This window comes from Lactuca virosa, chromosome 8, assembly GCF_052849685.1.
Source record: "Lactuca virosa cultivar CGN04683 chromosome 8, Lactuca_virosa_CGN04683_v6, whole genome shotgun sequence".
NCBI classification, from domain to species: Eukaryota; Viridiplantae; Streptophyta; class Magnoliopsida; order Asterales; family Asteraceae; genus Lactuca; species Lactuca virosa.
The window spans coordinates 103,569,068-103,576,579 of NC_136433.1; the positions used below are offsets into that span (position 1 = coordinate 103,569,068).

The 7,512-nt window shown below is 35.6% G+C and overlaps 1 long non-coding RNA gene across 2 annotated transcripts; it reads right to left on the bottom strand.

Moving 5' to 3' along the window:
* Positions 1-2,373, bottom strand: LOC145133560 (uncharacterized). Of its 2 annotated transcripts, XR_013718619.1 has the most exons (3): positions 1,378-1,392; positions 654-794; positions 1-559 (listed from the first exon to the last, which is right to left on the bottom strand). It is a non-coding gene; the product is annotated as an uncharacterized LOC145133560 (long non-coding RNA). The 2 variants fall into 2 exon arrangements; XR_013718618.1 differs by having other exon boundaries at positions 654-2,373.
* Between the last annotated feature and the right edge of the window lie 5,139 nt (positions 2,374-7,512).

Here is a 7,512-nt window from a genome sequence, read left to right on the forward strand (position 1 = left end):
TTTCAACATTATTCGAGAAATCATTGTTCCAAGAAGAAAGCTTCATATACATTTGGAAAAAATAGACATCAGAAAAAAAAAAAAAAAGAAGCAATCGACTGAAACCTTTCTCGTCTTTGTTCAGGAGTTAATCCATCTGTTTTGGGATTTTTAGGTTTACCCCCAGCCCTTGCTTGAGCCCTTTCCCTATCACGATCTCTCTGGTTTCCGCGTAATCTTCGAGTTAAGATTTAACAAGACATAATATTACCTTAAAGATTCTGACTTCATATGCGTTTGAATCATTAAAATAATAATAAATAAAGCAATAAAGCAATTAAATCGTTATAATCGATGATTTCGATAAATTTTATCACGACCCTATAGATCGTTATTTGTTTGCTTATAATTATCACAAAATCAAAGCAAACTTTCGTCAATCGGAAGAAACAATCGATGATATCCCAAAAAAAGCGATCTCAAATTGGAGAAGATAAAGATATCAGGGAGGATATGAGACATAATTCTCGATTTACGAACAGCCGAACCACAAGATCTAACAACACTCTGTTATCAGACCCTGTAAAATATTGTTTTCAAGAAAAAAAAATTAAAATCCATGAATTTAATCGAAATTGATCGTTTAAGATCAATTACCAAAAAAAAATATATACCCAATCCGTGAGCGTGCCAAGAGGATGAGAAAGAGATTGAACGATACAATGTCAATTGAGACACACAGCTGAACGTGGCTGCGGCGAAAATAAGAAGGGTATTTACAAGTGCAGAGGAAGGATCGAGAAGCCGCGGGATAACTGAGAATATAGTTAGCGTGTCACGCGTCCATGGATCTTATCATGGGGGTTCTTAGTATCGATTAATAATAGCCGTCGATTACCATGAATTACAATTTAGACTAAATTACAGTTGACACGGATAGTCTTTTGCGTAATATTTTACCTTGGGTTATTAACATAAAGGCACATCAAACTTTTGCCTTTGGTTTTAAATGACCATTTAACTTTTTTCTAGACCTGTTAGACCATTAAACTCAAAAATTACCTTTTAAAAATACCATTTTGCTAAAAATTATCAGGTTTTCCCGGTTACATTGTTGATATGTAGATAATGAACACATCCACATTGACTTTGACATTAAGAAAGTCAAAGATATTGCCTATGATCCTGCAATTTCCATTACCAAGCCTTGCACATGCCCCAAAGCAGATGCTACTGTAAATGTGGAAGGTAAGGGTCCCGATCTTTGCAGCTTCACGTACTGAGCAAAGGCTTATTGAAACCCACCATGGTTGTAAAAATATTGAATAACAGATCTTGTTGAATCCACATCTAGTTGTTTTGAATGGTGAAGAATTAATCGAAGATAATGAGCATTACCTTGATAGTAATCGAATGGAGAGCTTATAAGATGGTGGATTACCATCAACTCTTAGAACATGTTCCTTCCGCATCACCGCCACCATTAACTCTTACACAACAACCACCATCCTTTTTCAGCACCATCCATCTTCCACCACCGCCACCATCCTTCTTCCACCCATTTTTATCTTCCACCACAGATTACAAGACTAAATATTGAAAAGGAATTGAAGGTCCAAAGCACCATCTATTTCCCAGCAGGTGCATCCGATTGTATGAAGAATGTGAATATCCAAATATGTACCAAATCTTAGGAATTTTTTGGGTTATCTTGGTGTTCGAAGTCTGCGTGTGTAGTCTTCAAAGTCTGCCTCCGTAGTCTCAATCTCATCTCTGCTCTCGATCTAGATCTCATCTCTTTTTAGGAACTATTGAATTGTGAAAAATACCCGTAGATGCAGATGAGCAAGGCAGCGGAGCAGTGAATGTCCTAGAATCGATGCAGTGTAAATTGTGAAAACAAAAAACACGTTGCTGCAGAGAAGAAGAAGCGACAAACTGTAGTAGCGGATGTACTGTAGGGAAGACGACGACAATACAATGTCGGAACAGTGATTGGTATCGGAAAAAAAATTACGTAATAGGAGCCGATGGAAAAAAATCATGTTGATAGGCTAGAATAGCACGACCCTGTCTACTACATCTTCGATCATCCAACATCCATTGAACCATTGTTAACCGACACTCACCAATTCAGATGCTATTACCACAGATCAGAACCACAACAACCTCATCTCTATCATCATCTCATTTGCAACTTGCTACTATAGAAAGAAAAGGAAGAAGATGGGGCAATTTTATAGACCTTTGATCGATAAGAGAGAAAAGGGAAATTCACACCTGTTCATCGATTGAGGAAAGAGTGTGGTTGTTTTTGTTATTGTTTCTATTGGGAAGTACACAAAGGCAGAGAGAGAGAGAGAGAGAGAGAGAGAGAGAGAGAGAGAGAGATGCAAGAGGAGGATTCAACTGGGTCAAAGAAAAAGGAGTGGGTTACTTTTTGCTGGTATTTTATTACACATCAGCATTCAACAGTGTCAACAGTAATATGTAACCGGGAAACCTACTAACTTTGATAAAAATGATGTTTTGGACAGGTAAATTTCGGGTTTAATGGTCTAAAAGGTTAAAAAAAAGTTAAATGTGTTGAGTTATTAGCATAACATCAATCCTAATTGCTTTGATCTAGGTTTTTCTAAGTAAACATACAACATTGAATACCAAAGCAGTAAACCCTAATTGACTAGCATACAAATATGAAAATCACATATAATTAGGTTAGAAATTTTACCTTGATTGTTATGTAGCAGTAACAATCTCAAACCTCCTTGATCTTGACTTCTGAAAGCCTAGTGCCCCAAGTGTTGCACCTCTAATGGAGTCACAAACACCACAAGCAACAGGATGACTTAGGAGAGGGAGGAGGAGGCACAAAATTCGTCCAAGGCACTTATGAGAAGCATGGGGCCGAATTTTGGGAGCCTTAGGGTTCCCTTTATAGGTGAGTTGCTAGGGTTTCATTCAAAACCCTAATTGGATTGCTTAGCCACCAAGCAGCCCTTTAGATCCTTCCAGAATCAAGGCCCGTACGATTTCTAAGTGGGCTTCCACCTTGAATTCGTCCACCTTATTCCTAAGGGATCTACAGCCCAAAAACCAATTATCTTATAATTGCAATTTCAGTCCCCTAAGTTTAATTAATTTCTTTTGACCACAAAATTAATTCTAAATTAATTCTTGATCAATATTAATCAAACAATATGATTTCTCTTTTAATATATTGTTCATATAATATATTAATAAATCATAATTAATCCTCTTTCTCCTTAATTTATCCTATCAGTTGCTATGGTGAAGGCAACCCAAAAAGACCATGCTCATAATCGGGTCAAGTACATACCAAAATAGTTATGGGCTTAGACACCTAATCGAACAGTCTCCCACTTGGATAAGTCTAATAACTATTTTGCAAGTACGACTTCAGAACCTGATCAGCAATCGTAGCTTTCAAAAGCCGCTGTCAACTCTGATCTTATCAGTAACGCGTCCTTTACATAAGGGATCATATATTCCTCCATTCCAGATATCGTATATACATGAGACATGGATTATAATCATTCTCTCAGTCTATGTGTTGCTTCTCGATTTCCGATTTATGATGACTGATAATAGACTACAATTGAACACATCAACTTAGTCCAGGCTTGGCCAAGCGCTTAGGTGTCATCACTAAATCATCGAGGGGCCCATAGATATCGCTTTTATCCCACTTTGGGTAAAAGGAATGGATAAACTTCGACTCAAATGCTCGCTTGTACTTACTCATCAAATCACACACAACAATATGTTTTATAACACCAAGTTACTGGTACGTTTACATATGTCAATGTGCAACCGAATTGCAAACTACAACTCACACGTCTCCGTTTCAAGAATATAAGATATTATCGTCTCACTAATCACTCGTGATAAAATCCATGAAGTGATTCAAGTGAGCATGGGTTTAATCCAATACTCAAATCTTATTTCAGGAGTACTCATGAACACTGTAGCAGACTTTTGCTATGTCTAAAACGCTTTAGACAATCTACTGTCGGATGCATGACAGTCTTACCTCATTACCTACTTCCAAAATATGATCGACTGTGGATGGTTTGAATAATCTTATTGTTCGGGAAGTCAAAACATGCAAAGTGAAACACAAGAATAATACTAATCCTATATGGCCCCAAACTTTTGAGTATAAATAAAACACCTTTATTTAATCGCCATATTGATTACTCATTTTTCATTGTATAATGTTTCGGATAATCAACTTAATACTTGAATTGAAAAACAATAGTTGTCCCATGCTCCAAGCATGCACACTATGTTTACCTATGGTCCTTACTTTGTGAAATAGATCAAATGAACACATTTCCAATGATGCTCATTTCACAATTCTCAATCCTTATTACAAGTGTAAGAATACCAAATTCTTGTCACTATTAGAATATGTTAGATTCTAACATTTTATGCAACGATCCTTCCGTAATGTCACAGCACCAAAGCCACCAAGACTTTGCCAATGATATTACAAAGTGATTTTGTCACACCCCGGCCGTCGGCGGAAACACCGGGCAGTGTAACGTCATTTCTCGTATCATAGTTATCAACTTCCTGAAAACACATGCAATTTAAAAATACGTCAACATAAAGTTGGTGAGTTCACAGGTTTTGACTCCATAAAAGAATACATTTTCCATGTTCAAAAGTATAGTTTTGAAAGTATCATTTTGACTCTCCAACGTTTAGTATATATATCCTAGGTATAAAAGTTTACTTACCAAATAAGTAGTTTACCTATAAGTCTCATATACTATGAATATAAGTGTTTGTAATTCCATACAAACGAAAGTTGCTACGTATAAATCTTATTTCAATTCTATACGAGTAAAACCGCTACGTATAAATCTATTTCAATTCTATACGAGTATGTGTGTTAGGTATAATTATCTACTTAATATACAAGTAGTACCTAGGGTATAAGTAGGGGGAAACTTATACTTAACATTAATACTTGTATAACGACAAAGTATAATGCTTCTAACAATTTGCTACCATGAGTTCGTAACCGCTGCTTGACAACAAAACCTCTGACAAAACAATACACTCATGATTTACCATGAGAAACAATACACTCATGATTTACCATGAGGAACAACACCGCGCGCTTCATCGACGCCAGAATAAAAATAAAAGGAACGAATCGTCACTCGCTTGTCTTGGGTTGTAATTAACAACCACGAGTGGGGTCGTCAACCCGTATCTTATTCATACACGACTTCCTCGCTCACACGGGATTAACGGTTACAAGTCAGAGGACTTCCACTAAGATCCCCAATCTTAGTTGATGAATGAGGTAGCTCATGTAGACTTTGACGAATTCCTATAGCTCTAACAACAAAAGCATTTTCATGTCTAAAACCCTAAGTCACTAGACTATGCTTTTAAACATTACTCCTAACTTCATAACATTTAGGCAGTATAACAGCTATATCTTGGAGTAAAACCAGGTTTTATATTGACCTAAAACCAATAATAACAACATATAACGTTCCTAGTTTTATCTTGACATAAAACTATCAATAGCAATACTAAGTTTTATCTTAACATAAAACTAACAATAACAACATATAACATATCCAATTTTATCTTGACATAAAACCAATAACAACAACATATAACATACATGGTTTTATCTTGACATAAAACCAATAACAACAACATATAACATACATGGTTTTATCTTGACATAAAACCAACAATAACAACATATTTATCAATTAACATATAGAACTTCCGAGTATAACTCTGGAACTATATCGCACACATAATATATATAGAATCCTAAGTATAACTCAAGATCTACATTAGTACAATACTATAACAATAACATACTAACAACTTTACGATAGTTGTATAATTTCATATACGAAATAACTATATCCCGGTTATTATAACTATCTACGTTGATACTAATATACTATCATATAGACATAATAATAACGTATATATAATATTTAGCATGCGTTTTCCCCCCAAAATAATAGAAAGTGGGGCCGTAAAACTCACCTTAGTAGCGTGATTATAGAATCTAAACGGTCAGAGGCTCGTCGTTGTCAGGCTCGAGAAGGGAAAACGGCCTTCGGAAACGAGAGAGAATGAAAGGAGAAGGTGTAAGGATTGAATGAGCTTTGATCGCTATTTATAGGGTGTTCTGGGGCCATTCACGTCGTGAACATGATAGGTTCACGTCGTGAACTTCCATGAGTCACCCCATAGCCTTAACGCGTGTTTTCTAGCTCCGATTAGTGTCTGTTGACTCCTCACGTCGTGAATTTTTGATGCTCACGTCGTGAGTTCAGTCAAATTAGGGTTTCTGACAGCTGCATCTTCGGAAGGCCATAACTTTTGTATACGAATTCCGTTTTCGGCGTTCTTTATATGAACGCGTAGGTAATTCCGAGTACTACGACTTTCTTTTAGACTCCAATAGCTAATTCTAAGTCTATTTTAAATCCCTCTTGTTATAAGGCATTATAGCGTTAGAATTTATCATAACTTCTTCACGCGAAGTTAGATTTAGATGTTCTCTATATTTTTGTAATCGTATGAACGTATACTTTGAGTTGTATCATGAAAGTTCATACTTTAACATGAATTACATAGTAAGTTTATCACATTACTAGTTTAACAAAATCACATTACATGATTGGCATAATCACATGTGATTGCTATTGACCTAATTTTGACGGGTGTTACAGATTTATTGGAAATTGTTACAAGGCAATTCCATAGATATGAAGTCTCATATTCAAAGTACATTCCTTTGAACATCCTTCTTGCATAAAAGTTTCTAACATAGATTCTCGATATCCAACTCCCAATATGGAAACATTTCCATATTTGCCATACGACAACTCATTATTAATAGAATCATATCTAATCATAATAATGTCATTATGGTCCATTCGTTACTATACTTCCAACTGCCCATAAGGACCAACCCTTAGCGAACCTTAGATTGTCCTCGATAGTTGTTTAATTATCTTAGTCATTTCCGGTTCTAGTCCTTTTTCCCTCTTAATGCCCTAGGAATTTGGAAAGTTTAGAACGGTCGAATATTACAGGATATGCAATCGATCCTATACCATAAGTGTAAGGGACACGATTCATGAAAAACGTGATACTTTACCAATTTCTTGCTATAATATTGTCATATATATAGAATTCCCTTATGTTGAATCTTTTCAACATAACATCCATATATATCCTTTTTGACTAAATTTGATTAAAATTTCTCGATCTAAGCTTTTAGATTTTAAATGAAGTATAATATCCTCTCCCTTATTTATAGCAAACCAACCTTTCAACCCCTGCAACTTTGCAAAGTGAAACTTTTGTTTTCTATAATTAATATTGCTAACTTGCAACACATAACATAACAATCATGTTCCCACTAAGATGTTGATTATATCCTTACCAACATAACACTTATGCTCCCACTAGCTTTGACATGTATTCAGAAATCAGTTGCACTTCTAGAAATCA